General features: G+C 44.5%; 1 protein-coding gene across 1 annotated transcript in view; it reads right to left on the bottom strand.

The window, feature by feature from the left end:
* ZBTB43 (zinc finger and BTB domain containing 43) overlaps positions 1-20,111 on the bottom strand; it is a 77,193-nt gene that overhangs the window by 8,603 nt on the left and 48,479 nt on the right. The window contains exon 2 of the mRNA XM_078646106.1: positions 13,559-13,677. The gene's annotated coding sequence lies outside the window, so the exon portion shown is untranslated. The remainder of the gene's footprint in view (positions 1-13,558; positions 13,678-20,111) is intronic.

Raw genomic sequence — 20,111 nt, 5'->3', positions numbered from 1 at the left:
CAAGAAAAGTTCTCTGGAGCTTGCCCTAGTTTCATAAAACATTTAATTTCAATCACAAAATATTTAAGATGAGGCGCTTTATCTTTAACAAGAAAGTAAAGGCTGACAGGTGGCTTCAATCTGCTGCAGATGGGGCACCTCGGCTCAAGTCCTGAGTCCTTGCCACACTGTTTAGATAGAAATATAACTCATGCTTAGATTTTACTATAGTATTGACTATTATTCATGTTTGATTATTCACTTAATACCCTTATATCACCACGATACATCCTATAGCCCCCTTTGTCCTCTCTGGACAATAATTGATTGCTATGCGTGAACTATTGATCTTATGTTTATTTTACTACCCATGTTTGACTCATGATCCGATTGTTACCTTCCCTACAACTGTGAAGCGCTCTGATATCCTTCGGGATCTAGTCTGCGCTCTATAAAACTTTATAAATAAATAAGTAAAAATAGAAACCCTCTCTGTAGTTTGAGGTGAAAGAAAGGTAGGTGGAGGAAAAGGACAGTCACAATTCTGATACCCACCGTGTACTGATTAACTTTTACTCACTTAGTAGAGATTTATTGTGTGTCAGCACAACCTGAAAGAAAACACATTGGCAGGAGCTTTTATTTTTATTACCTGAGGCGCATACTGTTTGAACTGAGCTTCTGAGATGAAAGACTCCTGTCTCTGATGTTGGAAAAGTTGAATAATTACAAGGAACCATTGGGTTTTGAATTAGGCCTAATCCAGGAAATTTAAAGTTTGCTTTCAAGTAACTTCAAATGAGGAACTTGGGCAAGCCTGTCACAAGGAATAAGTGGTAAATCAGCAAATTGCTAATACCCTTCCAGGCATTGCCACGCTGGGTTCTGAGGGAAAAGTTGCTCATCACATAGAATTAAGGGATGTTTAAAGGCGGCTATATTTCTAAAAATCATTTTTGGAGAAATAAGACGTTTTGATCTTCTGTTCTCACATCCTTGGATGTTTCCACCCCTGATATATGTTACTTAACGGTGACACAAGTTCTCCATCATATACATCTTTATACACAATACATATCCACAACTACATGCAGGTTCTGGAATACTTCTCATCAGAGAAATACAAAAACTTTCCAATTGTAAAAAACAAGGCTCATCCACTAAAGGAAAAATTATTTTTTTTATCCTTTAATAGTTGAACTAAATCTTAAAAGTCTATTGCAAATTCAAGGTAGATTGTTAAAGCACAAGTACAAGGCATACTGAACATAATCTTCATTTTCGTGATTGATCTTTTAAAAGAGAAATCATGTGAGGAAACCCTCGGATACAGAATAATAGCTTCACACAGAGGCTGCACTGGTGCTTTAAGGCGCCAAGGAGTTTTAGTGATATCCCACAATGCAACACAGTAGCTGCTGGACACTTATTTTAAAGTGCTGGTCTGGAGAAGATCCCTTCATCTAAAGACTATAAATAACTCTTGTTCCTCACGTCTATCAGAGAGGAGGTGGATGGTTAATAATTTAATAAAGGTATTAAAGGCAGTGTTACTGGTAAGTAACTTGTAATTCGCCATCAAGGCACCTTCAGCACTCTTCAAACAATATTATCCAATGGGAGGAGAGTCCCAGGCAGAGGTGAAGTCAGAGGTCCTGAGAGAAAGCCAAGTGCCCTCATTCACACCGGCCTTATGAGGCGGCAGGACACAGACGTGATGCAGAATAACAAAATAATGTATTGGGAATAAAAAATAAATAAAATGGCAGCTGCTTCCAACCGCTGCAGTCTCCCCAACCGTGCTTCCCTCTCTCCAATTTGCTCCGGGCAACTTCCCAGAACTGGCAACGGGCGCTTCCATCACTCTACTCAACGAAGATTGGTGGTTGAGTAGAGATCACTCTCTTCAACCAAGATTGGTTGAGTATAGTGATGGACCAGATGGTAGTAGCGAATTCTGAGACAACCTGGCTCTAAATGCACAGAAAGGTGTTAAGCTCGTGACACGAAGTGAGGGGATGGGGTATGCCCACAAATGACCACGAACAGCATCCTCCTCATTCATGCCTTGGGCTATTGTTCCTCTGGCACATTCATCCACAAGTCTGTTCATTCGCTCAACCAAAACATTGCCTGGGTATGACACAAACTAGTCCTTTTGTGCTCAACTCCTGCCATATCACAGATTTTTCTGATTTCATTCGAAGTAAATTGCCCTGACTGGCCTGTTACTAATTCTAATGGGAAACTCTTTCTGGCAAACATTGGTGAGAAAAAATACATTTGTAGTATTGGGTTCACGTACAAATCTAACTTCCAACCACTTGGACAAATAATCGACTAGCACTACCGTAAACCTCTGCTCAGCAGAAAGGAAGTTAAATAGTCTCAAAAATCAATACAGAGCTTATCGCACACCTTTCCAGGGCATCCAATCTCGACCATGGGTAGGACTCTGAATTTAAGACCTTTAGCATTCTGCACAAAAGTAATGCATTTACCAACCCATGTTTCTACATCACTGTTCACAACAAGCAACCAGTGCAGCTCTCACATCCTTTTCTTATTGTGAGTCTTGAAGAGATGCGTTTCATGGCTCATCTCCACCAATGGAGGTTCACAAATTAATCAACCATCCTCTACCGACAACTCGGTTTGGACTTCACTATACAGCTTCACATTGACTTGCAGATTGCTTTCTCACTGCTAGGCTTTCCTCACAGTGTGCATTACATTCAACAGAAATCGATCAGTGGAAAAAAAGCTTTTCCCCACTCCTCACTGAGGCACTTGCACCTAGTCCAACAAACACTTGCCACAGCACAATCACTATCTTTTTCTTCTGCTACTTCATCAAGCACATAAACAGACCCTGGAAGATGAGAGACGCAATCTGCTTCCATGTTCCTTCCAAGGGAACACGTTAAACATTAAAGTGATGCTCAAGCAATTTGGCACTTAGCTTAACTAACCTGGCTGCAGCCTTACTTATATTGACAGTAATACCACTTAAAACTGAAATAAGTGTCTTATAATAACTGTGCAACAAAAATGTTATACCCTACGTATATGACCTGAATCTTTCACTATCAATGTGCATGGAAGCATCTCTCACTGGATTACAGAATAAAGACGTTATTGTGGTCTCAGAATGCGAGATGCAATGTCACGATTTGCTCCTGTGTTCTCGTGTCCACCACCAGGGGGCTGAACTGTGACACTCTCCAGTGTTCTAATATGCTTCCAGACACTCCCCTGCATGCATATCTTGACTTCCAGCCATTTGGACACTATTTGGGAATTGATATCTATTCCCAATCCATGCCGGGTTTGTGGAAGACATTCAGCTCATGCCTGAAACTCCTTTACCCAGAATTCCCTGCTCACTGCTTTGTCTCCACCCCTGCAGGTCAAGGATGGGTGGAGGAATTCAGCTCACCTATGGCTCGCTGCTGCTAGCCTGCTCCCACCTGATGCATATGATTACTGTGAGCTCTTTTAAGCCCAGGTTCCCTTCAGGCCAGGATTGGTCATTGTAGCTGTTTACCGGTGAGACTGATCCTTGTTTCCAGTGCTCCTGAGCTTTTGCTGTTCTTGTTTCCTGAGCTTTAGTTATGCCTTGTTCCTGACCTGCTGCTGTTTTCCTTGTTCCAGAATTAGCACTGCCTGCAGTTCTACCTTGACCCCTGAGCCTTAGTATTCCTTGTTCCTGAACTGCAGCAGTTTCCCTTCTCCTGAATTAGCACTGCTTTCAGTGCTACCTTGTTTCCTGGGTTCCTGAGCTATAGCTACTCCTTGTACCTGAATTAGCACTGCCTGCAGTGCTACCTTGTTTCCTGGTTCCTGAGCTATAGCTATGCCCTGTACCTGAATTAGCACTGCCTGCAGTGCTACCTTGTTTCCTGGTTCCTGAGCTATAGCTATTCCTTGTACCTGAATTCGCACTGCCTGCAGTGCTACCTTTGTTTTTGTTTTGGGCTTCAGTTATTTCTTGTTCCTGATTTGCACTGCTTGCAGTGCTCTCTTGACTCCTTGACTCCTGAGCTGTAGCTATTTCCTGTTTCCTGAACTAGCATTGCCTGCAGTGCTACCTTCACTCCTGAAGCTTTGGTAATTCCCTGTTCCTGAACCGGCACGGTCTGCAGTGCTGCCTTGACTCCTGAGCCTTAGCTCACTTCTTGTTCCTGCCCCAACACTGCCTTCTATGTTACTTCGTTTTCTTGATTCCTTAACCTGCACTATTCTAGTATACCCTTGAAGCCTCCCCTTCTGTATATCCCTTTCCAGTCCCTGCCTTTCTTCCCATTTCCTTGGTTCCAGTTCTAGTTAGCTGTCTTTCTATTCTGCTGTCTTACTTCTGTTACCTTGTATGTTTGTTATCTGCTTTCTACCACGTGTGCCCTGTGATTTCCTTCCTTTCCTTTTAAGCACTCCTACTTGCTAGCACCTTGTCTATTGTGCTTGTGTTTAGTTCTACCCCCTTGCTGTTACTGCCTTGCCTGTTCCTGTTTGATCGCCAGGATCCGTGGCCACAGCTGACTTCCTAGGTGGTATTTCTTGTTCACTGTGAGTATTGTCTTTGAGTTACATTTATAACATCACCATAGGTATAAGCTCCACAGACCCTGCCTACATGTGGGTATTTGCAGTTAGTATCTGCAACAGCAATTGTGGGTAAGAAACTTACTGAGCTTCAGTCTTACCGTGTGGAGATCCCGAGTGCTTTACCCCACACCCCCCTTTATTGTTAATGTTGCTTCATATATATATCTTGCACATTCGCCCTGGGTGTAGTTATTCTGAATGCTAAATTGCCTTGGGAGTGCCCTTCCTTTCGGAGTCTTACCAATCTTGTTCACTTCTACAGGTTTCACCTTTCGATCCCTTTTTCTCCTCGGATTCCCTGTATGATCCTGGGCAGCGCTGTACTCCTCTTCCTGTGTACGTTTTCTACCCAGTTCTCAGTCCTTGCCCAAGTCCCTGACTGTGTCCCCCATATTGTCCCGGACAGTCCCTGACAGAATGACCAAACTACATTTCCAGGGTCACTTGTGAGGTGTTTTTTGCATTCAGTTAGCTAACTTTTTTTTTCTCAGAGCTCTCCCAGTCAGTTCTTGCCAAGATGTTTAGTGTCAGATCCAGAAAGTCTGCTCATGTTGGCAGACGTCCATTACCAAAGCAGCTCAGTTCCATACAACATATTGGAAAGTCCTTAGACTCTAGAGATCGATACATGGAACAAAACAGACTCTTACGTGCTGAATATTATTCTCTGTGGTTGGCTGATCCTTCTATGTTAGATTTTCATTCCATCTGTAACCCTGATCCTCACCTGATGTCAGCCTGTGATCTACAGGATGAAAACGAATTTCTGCAAACCTAGGTAGCAGCAGAAAACCAAAATAGTAATTTAGAGAGTGGTACTACTAGGGGAAATGTTTCTGAAGCTTGTAACTCAGAGACCCCCTGTCAAGACAATGTTTTTTTTAAAGACAATTTTCAGACACAGTTTTTATCGACACCTTACCAAACTAGTAGTTCAATGATACCAGTTAAAGCCTGATCAACCACACAACCAGAGAAAGAGCAGATGCATTTCATATCCTCTATTTTCCATTCAAATAATGTTACCCAGTCTTGTAGTCCAGTAAAGATCACAGTCCCAGATACTAAAGGGACCTTGGTAAATACTACATTCAAAGTAAACAATCAGTTTAACAAAAGAGAGAAAAGACCTACTAGAACACATATGGCTAATAGCCAGTTTGAACAAAATCCAAGGTTTAGTTCTGTTGCTTGTTGTGAAGTTTACCGCTGTCCTTGTAGAAAAAGATCTACAATCTTTACAAGATATATTTGAATCAAGGGTTTTGGAATTACAACAAGAGAACAAAATGTTTCAGACTCTGTTAAAAAACTATAACCCAGAGTTTAAGTGGGAATCTAAAACCCTGGTACAAGACTACTTTTCAGCTACTATGTTAGCCTCCTTAGAAATAGAGAATTAAACCTTACGCACTATTTTGCGGTCCCCTCAGAGCTGATCCAGTAATTGTGTAAATAATCCTGTGGCTGATCAGTCAGATTCAACTCAGAACAGCAATAGTACCATGTCTCAAAGTGCAGTTAAGAAAAGTATTTGTTTGAATTCTGATTTTTCTAACTCCTCTGTTTTGTCTTCTAGCGCTAAATTACATCTAGGTGCTACATCTGTGATGTATCTCTCCAGTTAGGAGGAACCCCAAATACCAGGCAAGACACACAACCTCTCCTTGCTTTTTTTTTCCTCGTATTGAGGTCAGTTGAATCTCGGAGATAACCCATAGACAGGCCATTGACCTACAGATAAAATCTGAACCATTGACCCACATATTCCCTGATGTGACAATGTCCTGTGACTCAGACCATGCTCTTGATTTAACTGCTGCAACTGAAGTCCACCTCCTTGCTGAGAAGAAACAAAATCCTCACCCCTTCTTTGCTGTTTTACCTTCAAGCACACCACATATTGAAAAGTCAGGAAATTGTAGTACAGTATGCTCTGATGCACCTGTACCACCTTCTAATGCAGAAGAAAACGAGAACATTTCCAAAGACCAAGTGATCTCTTACCTGTTTCCTCTGACTAAGACATGTGAACTGCCAAACGGTAAAGGGAGTCTGATCATCACAGACGCTAAGACAAGCACTATTCTGAGCCATCCAGAAGAAAGAACTTCAGCGAGTTTTAATGTGCAAAGCAACTTTGAAGATTTCACTACTGACAACAAGGAATCTACTGTTCAAGGGCTATCGCCCTTTCCAGAATTTAAAGCCTATCATCCTTGTGCCCCTATGCCATCAGCTTGTCTGCTTTCAGAGTCTCCAGAATCCTCAGTTGGCCTGCCATCTGAGCCCGAACCTGCAGCCTTCCTGCCATCAGTATCGGGACTTCAAGACTACCTTCCTTCAGAGCCCGAGTCCTCAGCCCGCCTACCTACGGAACTTCAGACTGCAGTCTGCCTGCCTACTGAGTCCAAACCTCTGGACCGCCTGCCTCCAGCACCAGAACCTGCAGGCCGCCTGCCTCCAGCACCAGAACCTCCAGGCTCCCTGCCTCCTGTACCAGAGCTTCAAGACTCCCTGCCTCCTGCGCCAGAGCTTCCAGGCTCCCTGCCTTCTGCGCCAGAGCTTCCAGGCTCCCTGCCTTCTATGCCAGAGCTTCCAGGCTCCCTGCCTTCTGCGCCAGAGCTTCCAGGCTCCCTGCCTTCTGCGCCAGACCTTCCAGGCTCCCTGCCTTCTGCGCCAGAGCTTCCAGGCTCCCTGCCTTCTGCGCCAGAGCTTCCAGGCTCCCTGCATTCTGGCCTTGAGGCTCTATTTTGACAACTTTTTGACCCTGTGCTTCCAGTTTCACAGCCTTCAGAGGTCTCAATACATATACGTTCAGAGATTAAACCTCCAGCACCAGAGACAAAACTCTCAACATGTAAGCCTCCAGGGCCTGGGTCTCCTGCATACCTGCTTCCTAAGTCTCCTGCATGTGTATCTTTTGTATGTTTTCGTCCGGGGCAAGAGCTTCAGGTCTGCTTCCTATCACCTCCTTCATTTTCAATCAGTTTGTCTTTGACCTCTGTGCCTCCTGCCAATTCGTTATCTGCTTTTGACCCTACAGTCAATCTGCCTTTGTTTTCAGAGTGCTACTCTAGCCTGTCATCATCAGGACTTCAAACACCTTTAATGCAGTCTTCTAAGCCCCTGTCACTGGATTTGGACTCTTCAAAATCTACCTTCAATACTGCTGTTAATATTATCCAACCCTCCAGAACATCACAATTTACCTTCAGTCCTCTGATAGCGTGCACTGAATTTCTGATGGAAATTGACTTAATTCTTAGGAGGAAAGGCTTTGGATCCAGTTCCACACTCCGGGAGACGGTCTTTGGAGGGGGGTACTGTCATGATTCGCTCCCTGTGTTCTCGTGTCCACCACCAGGGGGCTGAACTGTGAGACTCTCCAGTGTTCTAATATGCTTCCAGAGACTCCCCTGCATGCATATCTTGACTTCCAGCCATTTGGACACTATTTGGGAATTGATATCCATTCCCAATCCATACCGGGTTTTGTGGAAGACATTCAGCTCATGCCTGAAACTCCTTTACCCAGAATTCCCTGCTCACTGCTTTGTCTCCACCCCTGCAGGCCAAGGATGGGTGGAGGAATTCAGCTCACCTATGGCTGGCTGCTGCTATCCTCCAGACACATCTGATGCATATGATTACTGTGAGCTCTTTTAAGCCCAAGCTCCCTTCAGGCCAGGGTTGGTCATTGTAGCTGTTTACCGGTGAGACTGATCCTTGTTTCCAGTGCTCCTGAGCTTTTGCTGTTCTTGTTTCCTGAGCTTTAGTTATGCCTTGTTCCTGACCTGCTGCTTTCCTTGTTCCTTGTTCCTGAATTAGCACTGTCTGCAGTGCTACTTTGACCCCTGAGCCTTAGTATTCCTTGTTCCTGAACTGCAGCAGTTTACCTTCTCCTGAATTAGCACTGCTAGCAGTGCTACCTTGTTTCCTGGGTTCCTGAGCTATAGCTACTCCTTGTACCTGAATTAGCACTGCCTGCAGTGCTACCTTGTTTCCCGGGTTCCTGAGCTATGGCTATTCCCTGTACCTGAATTAGCACTGCCTGCAGTGCTACCTTGTTTCCTGAGTTCCTGAGCTATAGTTATTCTTTGTTCCTGGACTTAGCTATTTCTTGTTCCTGATTTGCACTGCTTGCAGTGCTCTCTTGACTCCTTGACTCCTGAGCTGTAGCTATTTCCTGTTTCCTGAACTAGCATTGCCTGCAGTGCTACCTTGACTCCTGAAGCTTTAGTAATGTCCCTGTTCCTGAACCAGCACTGCCTGCAGTGCTACCTTGACTCCTGAAGCTTTGGTAATTCCCTGTTCCTGAACCGGCACTGTCTGCAGTGCTGCCTTGACTCCTGAGCCTTCGCTCACTTCTTGTTCCTGTCCTAGCACTGCCTTCTATGCTACTTTGTTCTCTTGATTCCTTAACCTGCACTATTCTAGTATACCCTTGTAGCCTCTCCTTCTGTATATCCCTTTCCAGTCCCTGCCTTTCTTCCCATTTCCTTTGTTCCAGTTCTAGTTTGCTGTCTTTCTATTCTGCTGTCTTACTTCTGTTACCTTGTTTGTTTGTTATCTGCTTTCTGCCACATGTGCTCTGTGATTTCCTTCCTTTCCTGTTACGCACTCTTCCTTGCTAGCTCCTTGTCTATTGTGCTTGTGTTTAGTTCTACCCTCTTGCTGTTACTGCCTTGCGTGTTCCTGTTTGATCGCCAGGATCCGTGGGCACAGCTGACTACCTAGGTGGTGTTTCTTGTTCACTGTGAGCATTGTCTTTGAGTTACATTCATAACATCAACATAGGAATAAGTTCCACAGACCCTGCCTTTGCATGCATATCCTACATGTGGGTATTTGCAGTCAGTATCTGTAACAGCAATTGTGGGTAAGAAACTTACTGAGCTTCAGTCTTACCGTGTGGAGCTCCCGAGTGCTTTTCCCCACACCCCCTTTATTGTTAATGTTGTTTCATATATATATCTTGCACCTTCGTCCTGGGTGTAGTTATTCTGAATGCTAAATTGCCATGTGAGTGCCCTTCCTTTCTGAGTCTTACCCATCTTGTTCACTTCTACAGGCTTCCCCTTTGGATCCCTTTTTCTCCTCGGACTCCCTGTATGATCCTGGGCAGAGCTGTACTCCTCTTCCTGTGTGAGTTTCCTACTCAGTTCCCAGTCCTTGCCCAAGTCCCTGACTGTGTTCCCCACATAGTCCTGGAGAGTCCTTGACATGCAAACACCACTGTGTGCTCTGAATCCCTTCTCCCTTGAGACAATACAGCACCAACTCCAACATTCCTCAAGTCAACAGAGACAAAAAGCATCTTTCCAGGTATGCAAGCACTGAATATGCTCCTTCATATAATTGAAAGCATATTACTGTTCCACTCACCAGACAAGCTTAGATTTTTGTTTGAACAGCTTGTGTAGTGTTGCAGCAACAGTTACAGAGTATTGGATGAATTTGGTGCTTTCAGTAAATCGGGTGATGGTGCTCTTCCTTTCCTAGAAAACACGACTGAGAAATTCCAATTTATGCACTCCAAGCACACACTTATCCATGCACAATTACACCCCATCTTTTGATGTACAGCATCTATCCTACAAATCTGTTCCATGTACTACTTTCCAAAGTCAAGATGTAATCTTGGAACACCAACTCACCGTTGTGACTCCTCTGTACTCCATCCAAGAGTCGCTGAAACACAGCTGCAGCTAATTCCCATCCAAAAGACATCCTCCAAAATTGAAAAATGTCACCAGGAGTCAGAAAAGCAGTGAAATGAGACTATTCCACAAATTAAACCTGATGGTAGGTCAAACAAACATCAAACTTTGAAAAATCTTCAGCCCTGACAAAGTGGTAACCATGTCATCTGAGTTGGGCAGAGGATAACCATTGACCCATGTTGCTCTCTTAAGACTCCTGGGGTCTATACACATGATCAACTCATTGTTTCTCTTCTGTGCTATAACAATGGGAGACAATCATAAGGACGGCTCCTCGTCTTTTATCCGCCCTTCATCATAAAGCTGCTTGAGTAATCTAATCAACTCTTCTCCAACATGCATAAGCATTCTAGCAAATGGGTTATGCCAGTTTAGTCTACCGGGATTTCGTGCAAATGATTACCAGGTTTTTTGAACTTTTACTGTGAGTGAATCTCACAACCTGAGTCTCACTAACAGTAAATTCACAGTAATTAGACTAAGCATATTAACCGTCAGTGTCTACTTTTATGACAAGGTCGCTGCTGCACAGTTAAGGTAAGAGGCGCTGGGATGGTTGCACATGAGTACATAAGTGTGTGGGCTGCACGTTTGAAACTTTCATTGTGTGCAGCATGGGATCTGCGCAATGGTAGCCTGTTGCAGAAAGGACTCTGCAAGGATTGCTAGGGACACGGGCAGACCTTATAAAATAAGCAGGCATCAAAGTGTAGGTCTGTAGTGCTTACTGGAAAAATCTCTGGTGTTTTCACTGAATTATACATATTGGAAAAACCTGCCCCAAGTACTTTTTCGCTCCAGTTAGGCCTACAGGGTCCAGCAAGGTACCGGCCTGAGGTAAAACACACTCAAATTCACAGTCCCCAATAAAACACATCCACATCTTATGGGGCTTCATGAATCGTCATATTTCTCTGGCTCAGCTCAATTAGGTTCCAAGCTTTTGTTCCCCATAGTGGGCCACGTTAATCACTCTACGTTCCAGCAGAAGCATCAAAGGCCACCCACACAACAGGGCAATCAAGAGCGATTGACTCAGTTCCTTGGTAAGGAAGGGGTAAGGAGAAAATTTGCATCTGATAATTACCTTGTTCTACTGTACCTGCCAGGCCCATTGGAACAAAGGATGGAGCTTAGAGCTTTGGAATAACCACAGGAGTGTCTGGCCTTTGAAGTTTTGGTGGAAATTGATCAGGCGGCTGTGTCAGCTAGGGTGGGAGTTGTGGCCCTCAGAGGAGCTCTTACCACAGAAAACTTGAAATCACCATGTTGTGTTGGATTATCCCAGAATGCTCTGAAGGAGGATTGGGACCGGGGTAAAAGGTGATGTGGCATCCTAGGTTTTGCCAAGGGTGGTCCCTAAAACTTTCCACCCCCAATTAAAACTCCTGCTCAAAGAAAAGACAGTGAGAAGCCCCTGGAACTGGGCGTCAATGATGGCGGACGAATGGCAGCTGAAAGCAGAAGCATCCTGATGCCCTGCAAGGATGGACTAAGGACTTTGACTACAGCTGAGAGTCGGTACAGGGATGGGCATTACCTCATGCCTCCTGAGAATCAATGGAGTGAGTGGACTTGGAATTCCGCAAAACAAGGCCACAATTGTTAAGCCTGGGCCAAAAGGGGCTGAAAAACAAACCTGGAAAGTTTGGTCCATTGAAAGAAGAAAAAAATGAAAAACGGGAGCATAGCTCTCTGCTGCATTTTAAGGATTTTCTCTTGGGAAACCAAGCCCCCGCCGGGGGTCGGCACATCTTTAATTTTCTTAATAATTGATGGGGAAGAGTCGTGCATTGGGCCACCTCCCTGAGCCAACTTTCGTCCCCAGGGACTCCATCTCCCGGGGCCCAACACACTTTAGCCCTTCTGGGGGACCCCTTCCCCCTGGGTCAGAACAGCAAGCCTGAAGAGAGGGGCCAGAAGGCACACGGTACACTGCCCCTGGCCAATCAGCTTAAAATAGTTTCATAAGTTTCCAATAAAGAAGGCTCACCCACTGCTAGGTATCCCCTTTAGTGTTTAAGTTATTAAGAATCGGTTTCTAAGACTACAGGTACAGACGTTCAGAGCAATTACTCCTGTGAAGTCATAGTAGACAAGGGCAGTCCAATTTCCTAAAGGCCAGGCCAAAGTTAATATACAGAAGGCGACATGGTTAGCAACAAGCATTGGCAAAGCCTATAGGTCTTCCCATCTACCATGTGTGAAGAGCAGTTAGCTTTGCAAATATTGGTCAATAAAGTACTGATTGAAAGTTAAACAAAACACACTTTCCAAAATACAAGAGGTAAAGCAAACAGGGTATCTCAAAACTGTACAATTAATTCAATGGTTTCGAAAATCATAAATGGCATGGTTTATTTACAAATACTTTTCATTCAGCTAACTCTGAACATAAGTTAAAAAGAATAAGGTGGTGTCAGAATGTAAAAGAAAACACTTGCAAGGCCTAATTTATTTTCTATAGGATTCATCCATTTGGTCTCCTACATTAGCCTAGTGAGCAGATTTATGGGCTTCCGGAAGTGTTATGCTAAGTATACTTCTCTCCTCAGTGGAACAGATGGCTCTACCCCCTGTGGTGTAAACACCTTCGTGTTCCAAAGCTTGTGATTTTTTGCTATTTGTGGACTGCGGTGAAAGGGCAAAAATAATGTTTAAAATCTGGTCTTCAGACATATACCAGCGCAAATATCCCTGTTGCTGTGCTTTTACAGACCAGCTGGGAGAGGTGGGGAGCAGTGTGTATTTGAGGGTGGGGGCAGCAGCACACAAAGGAGAGAGCTAGAAAACACATCCGCTATCATCGAGGGAAGAATGAAAAAGAAAAAAGTAGTTCCCCAAATGTGAGGAGTGGAAGGATACAAATCAGACAATCATAAAGAGGCTTTGATCCAGGGGAGGGACAGACACAAGAAGAGGAAGTTAGCCATTAATTAAGAAGCAAGCATATGAGACTGAAAATAAGGCCAGCCAATGGTGAGCAATGGGCGGGCTCTAAGTTCCCATTAGACCTTTCGCAACCAGAAGGCTTGAGCTGTGTGGCCGGTGGGACATACAATTGGTATTTAGATTTTAGTAAAACAGCCCTCACAGTTAAAAGTATTTTATAATAAAGCTGGACACAGATCAGATCCCTCTACATTTAGAAGTCCATGAAGTTAATATATACAATTAACTCGATACTCCAAAATGTAGTCCAAGAAAAAAGATACGGTAACCCCAGTTTATCAAATCATATACGTCACCTAATGGGCTGTCTCTGTGTGCGCCTCGTCCTCGGTTACCATTTCCACTGGGCGTTTAGTGCATCACAAGAAGAAACACGTTCACCGAACTTCACTCAAGGGCAACAACCTCTGCAAATCTAAAACCAGAAACAGAACCACTGAGAAAGCTGCAGCCAACACTTCGCTCAATGTTACCAAGATGAGTGTCACGAGGATGATTGTAATACACTTTTTTTAAGTTCAAGTAAAGGTTTATTTAGAAATTAAGGTTATTGCAAAAAACAATACTTCATACAGGCAATCATTTACCGATGCATATTAAACAGAAAAGGATATTTAAGAATACTATTGATGTACAGAAATCTTCAAGGGATTATTAATATAACTTAAGGAATGATATGAATACATTTAAAGGTTCATAGATATTGTAAGTAGTAGTACATGTCAAAAAATATACAATTGAAAGGGTGTAATAGGAAGTGATAAATTGAGCACAATAATGTGAAAACAAACAGTAGGAAGTCAGGGAGGCTTGGTACCTTCGTGCATTGAAGGAACTGGTGAAGAAGTGTTCTTTGGTGTTGTATTCAGAAAATGCGCGAGAGGAGACCAGAGGTGTAATTTCTTCGCAGCTAAAGAGACAGGGTGGACAAGGGCTGTATCTAAAGGATGGTTATGGCACACTGCATACCACCATGATAAATAGGATAGTTTTGAAGAGTCTTTGCAATGTTTTGAAATCTGTTGAAACGCTACAGCCAGTAGCAAGTCAATGAGTCTTAGTTGGGGTTGATGTTCCCCCCTGTAATACACTTTTATTATGATAGAAGTGTGCATGAAGCACATCTTGGTTGGGCATTAGTGGCTTGTACACACAATACTCATTCAGTCATTTCAGAAAAATTAATTAAAAAAAATAAATATGGAATCTGCTGAGCCAGGTTTACAAGCAGTGGTCGATGTGTATCGCTGAATTAGAAAGAGAATTCACATGACATTTATTAGGGCTGTGCATAGTAATTTTTCCTGCATAAATACATTCACATTTTGCAAAACGATACTTTCATACAAAATGTGGATTATTACATCTAGCACAACTTCTTTTTGAAACCAGCGCACACCTGGTGAAATGAATCCCAGACACAGACATGAGACGGGTTCGACCGCAAAATGCCTCTCAGATGCACCTGCACACAGATCATTCTCCCACCTCGCCGCCAAGACATGGAATGCCCTCCCCATTTGCCTGCCACAGACCGAAGACCTCCTAACCTTCAGGAGACTTCTCAAGACCTGGCTCTTGGAACAGTAGCAGCGTCACCCCCCCCCCCCCCAGTGCCTTGCGACCCTCACGGGTATGTAGTGCGCTTTATAAATGCTATGATTGCTTGATTGATGTGCAAACCTTTCTTTCCCTGGTATCTCACAAGACTTTTTTTTCACACAAGGTTTGTGTTTGCTTTAAAAAAATGCACCAAATGGGAAGCTTTGAGCCAGTTACAATTTTTGCTCTGGCCTAATTTACATAGTATTCACAAACATTTGTGCGCCGCGATGTGTATATTGTGTACCAATAAAAAGTCATCTGTGACAAAGTTTCACTTTGTGACTCAAAGAATCAGGACAAGTGAAGTCTTTAATCTTGCATTCAAGATGATTGACAAAATGACGAAATTGGATTTTTCAGCATTCTATGTTTATGGTTAGGGGCGGGAATAGGGAAGTGCCCGGGGGTGCGCTTGAGAAACGTATTGAATACACAATAAGTTTATGGGTACCCACAAAGATTTTACCTGGCCATTGCCGCCGCCGAAACACTTGTAAACCTGCCTCAATGGTGGGAACAGGCAGATATGATCCCGCCCCTCCCCTCCCTCTCCCCCCAAGCAGCCGTTGTGTTAGTGCAAGTACCTCCAACAATATCACAATTCAACAATTGCACAGCAGCTTGACACCGCTGTGCCACGTATGTCTGCAATATATAGTGAGCCAACGTTTGCATGTGATGTTGATAAACTCCACTTCACCCCTCGCATCCAGAGGCTGAATTAATTAGTCCCTTATGTTAGTGCAAGCAATACACCAGAGGTGTGCATGAAGGTGCCAAGAGTGTCTAGAGTTTGGCCCATTAGGGCAAGTATTAGGTATAGTAGGGCAACATCATGAGAATAATGGAATAAATATAAGGGATAAAGTACCCACTACTAGACATTATAACATTATTGCAAGTCACCAAGGAGTTCTATAAGCATCTAGAGGAACAACAAGGGGCACTTTATCCCATATAATACATGGTCACCTTTCAAACAAACCACTTAAAACCTTGCTATGTAGCTCTCTCATATGAAAGAGCGAGCATGTTTGCAAGCATGAAGAATAACAATACAACCTTTAATACAAAATTCAACACATCAAAACCTGTTAGATATTTGATGCAAACAGATTTTAGAAACAGTTCAATAAAAGGCAAAAAGAGTCTAGCTTTTCTCTATCTGCTTGTCAGTCAGTCAAAATCACGTTATCCGGTTAATTAAAACCATATAAGCATACTACAAAAAAATAGGTCTAAGACAATAATGTGACATAAACGCACACCGAATATAATGAACATACATCATAATCACAGTGAACAGTTCATCAGGTAATTCATTAAAATTTCTTCAGCAGGAAAAAAATACAAATTGTGTGTCCCACAATGGGAACAGTAGTTGATATTCCAACAAAGAGGTTTGAAAACAAGTAACTAAACAAGCATTTGCAATGCAATAGGTCTCGCCTTTGTGAGAGTTTGAGCTATTGGCATTGGAAATGACAGTGCCTTTCATTTATGTGTTTTGGAAACCTGTAAGCGGTGCGTAAACACACACTTTGCACTTATAGTCTTTGCGTACGAGAAGCAAGGCTGGCAGTAAAAGATTCGCAGTTACTGCCAGCCTTGCTTCTTGTAAGCAACGACTTTAAGTACAAAGTGCGTGTTTACGCACTGCTTGCAGGTTTCCAAAAAATAAATAAAAGGCATACAATGCCAATAGCTCAAACTTTCGCAAAGGTGAGACCTATTGCATTGCAAATGCTTGTTTTCTACTTTTTCTCATCACCGGCTAATCTTATGGGGCAGACTTTAAGTGACAAATAGCATTTGTGCAAGCAGCACGTCAAAAGCTTTTTAGAATGACTATGTTTATATGAGTCGGCAAATTGAATTCACAACAATTTTCTTTGCCAAGGGTTCTTGTGCTAGTAATATATGGCAGCCCTGTGTAAAGTCGGGGACAGCTCTCAGAGCCGGGAAGTGCTGAATATTTCCATAAAAATAAAAAAGATAGACAAACCAAGTACAGTACCAAGTAAACCCCCAAGAACGCTTAGTAAATGAATACATCTCTAAAAATTAAAAATAAATACCAAACTGACCTCGACTTTGTCCATTTCTCCTCGTTCTGCTAATTCCTGTAGTACTTGTGCTGGCGGCATGAATTCACAAAGGAACTACTGCCAAATCCAGATGTATTAGAAAAGACCTATTCCTAGACCTTTTAACCTGAATCTGTGTCCATAACTCATCTGTCCATATTTGTCAACTTTCCTTGCTAAACCCCATTGAATCCTCGCTCTAGTTTAAATGACCCAGCATGAATAAGCATGTGCTAAATCACTACATATATACTACAGAGCTAACACTCTGTAGTATATATGCCCTTTCGATAGCTCTAGGCAACTAATTATGTATGGAAGGGCACACACACTTGACTGCTTACTCCCCTTTTATCCCCAAATTAAAAAGATAACTAGAATATAACATTTCAATAACTAAAACATCGGCGTAAAATAACGATAACAACTAACTTCCTTTAGACAATAAACACCATTCAATAATTAGTCAGGCATTCTCGAATAGTGTGACTTAATGTAGGGCAAACTGAAATACTTACTAATAGCATGAAAAACGAGTTCGGGGCTGCATCGAGTAGCGTGCTACCAGTCTGCCAAGCGCTTCAACACCTCTTCAGAGCAGTAAGCATTGTACAATTTCACAATACAATAAATACATTACAATGCTATAGCTACATTACTATTCTTTGAGGGACTTGAAGTTGTGTTTAGGGGCAAGAAGGATTGAAACTTTCTCAGTGCCCATCAGAAGTATCTCTGAAAAGGAAGGAAATGTTGCCAATTTACATGTCAAAAGTGTTTTAAAAGCTAAAACGGAACATTTTAGTGTATGTAATGAGAGAAAATTAAAAGTGAAGCTCAGCTTTTTGGCGCACGAATCAGCATGGAATATGACTTACAACTTTTTTTTCTTCTTATATTACAAAATGTCCCCTTCCAATGTCAACTTAAACATTTACCACGCTTGGGATGTTTTAAATAACATGTTTTTATTGTGATAAACTGAAAAGCGCGATTGAGTAGCACTCTATTCACATTGCTTAACCCTTTACGTTATTTTCCCTAGCTCACATTGTACGTAACTGTGTCAGGGGTGTGTGGGAGAAAGCCAACTGAATTATTCACCGCAGGGCGCGAGGGAGGCATGGCTTAAATTGCTGAACCTCAAATTTTCAGAAGGGTGGCTGTCTTAGTTCAGCCTTCGGTGTGACTGTACATATCTACTGAGCCTATTGCGGTTTTTTGGGGGGGCCAAGAGAGCCTGCTAGAACCCATGCTTCGTGGCTCTTTAGGTCACGAAGGTAGACTGATGCTTGCAGTTGTGGGTTTGCCTGTCATCGGATTTCTGTGGGAAGGAGGCAACCAGAGAGAGAGAACAGGGTGGAAGGAGAGGGTGGAGAGAAAAAGAAACCAAGAGCAGCGGAAGAGAACGAAAGAAAGCCGGGGAAAACCACTACCTGGAGCAGGAGAAGCGCGAATGCCTGGAGAAGAATGGTGGATGGGATGGATTCTGCAATTTTTTCAACAAAAGGAACACGCATCAGGAAAATCAGAACTGTACCACATACAGCGCAATACTTGCAGCTGCTGGAGTCGGACTGGCGGTGAGTTCAACCCCCGCCTACAATGCCCAGCCGCCCGGCCGGCCAGCCAATTGCATCGCGGCCCGGCCGGAAGTCCCGCCTCCTCGAGCACCCGAGAAAGGAGAGGAAAAGTCTTCCCGCGGCCCGGGGCTCCTGTGAGCTTCGGAGAGCCCCGGAGCCGCCTGCGCAGAGGAGTAGCTTTTGTCCCGCGGCCCCGGAGATGAGCTGCAGAGCCGAGGAGTCACACCGGGAGCAAAGAGAAGTGCTGCGGAAAGAGCCCCGAGGAGCGGGAGCTCCCGTGTAGCCCCCGCCAGCAGAGCCCGGTGCCGGTGAGTGTTGTCAGGTGGGGGGGAGAGCTGCGGCGGGGGCGGGGGAGGGGGGGGGAGAGCTGCGGCGGGGGCGGGGGAGGGGGGGGGAGAGCTGCGGCGGGGGCGGGGGAGGGGGGGGAGAGCTGCGGCGGGGCGGGGGAGGGGGGGGAGATGTCTCTGTATGTATGCGGCGGCCGGGGGGAATGTCTCTGTATGTGTACGTGCGTGTGCACATTAGATGCAGGCAAAGCGCGCTCACGAGGTCAAAAGGCACTCCACATGAACAAACAGACCCATTGACGCGTGCACTTTGAAAGTGAAACTGACTAAAGCAAGCGCCCGGCCCACGTTAAAAAAAAACACACGCATTAGATGCAGTCAAGGCGCGCTCACGAGGTCTAATCTCCAGCAGAAGAAATTCGAAACAGTCTGCTGTCCACATTCCCCGACATTCCCCAGAAAGGCTGGAGGATGCGGATTATCCGCTGCGGACTGAAGAAATACCCCCCGTCAGATTAGGATGGCGGGGGGATATTTTTTCAGTCCGCAGCTTTTCCGCCCGCGGCGGAAAAGCTCTAACATGTCTGGCGGTGTCTATCAGACACCGCCAGGCATATTAGGATGTCTGCGGTACTATGCCGTTCCACTGCGGCATTTCCGCCGAGTAAAAGGCATACGGTCTTTTGTTTGGGGGCCCGTTGAGGGCCCCCAGGGGTGAAGGGGGGTGGGGGTTGCACATGGGGGGTACCTATGGTAACCCCCTGCCTTTGCGTGCACGAAGCGGCAGGCACCACGCGGTGCCTGCCGCTTCGTGCATGCAAAGGTAAACATGCATTTTTAACCTTGCGGCGGGTGCTGCCTGAAGCAGCATCCGCCGCAATGTTAAAGGTAGGGGATGTGACCGCCAGGGTGGCGGTCACATCCTAATTGCCAAGGAGGACCGCCGCTGCCCACGCGGACGGTCCCTCTTCCTCGTGGGTGGCGGACGGACGCAAGTCCGTCCGCCATCATAATAGGGCCCATAGGACCATGCGAAAAGATGCATTTGTCAAGGAACCAGCAACAAGCACGGAGCTATCTGTAGTGTTAGCTAACTGGAGTGATGGTCAATCAATCAATCAATCAGGGTCTTATAAAGCACGCTACCCACCCGTGAGGGTCCCAAGGTGCTGGTTGGGTGGGGGGTGGGCTGGTTTTAGGGGTAGGGGGGAGAAAGGGGGCAAGCTCCGGTTCAGTTGAAGAGCAAGGTCTTGAGGTTCTTCCAGAAGGTAAGCAGGTTTGGGGAGC

This window comes from Lissotriton helveticus, chromosome 5_1, assembly GCF_964261635.1.
Source record: "Lissotriton helveticus chromosome 5_1, aLisHel1.1, whole genome shotgun sequence".
Taxonomy (NCBI): domain Eukaryota; kingdom Metazoa; phylum Chordata; class Amphibia; order Caudata; family Salamandridae; genus Lissotriton; species Lissotriton helveticus.
Note: the sequence above shows the minus strand (reverse complement) of the source record. Positions and strands in the feature narration are given on the sequence as shown.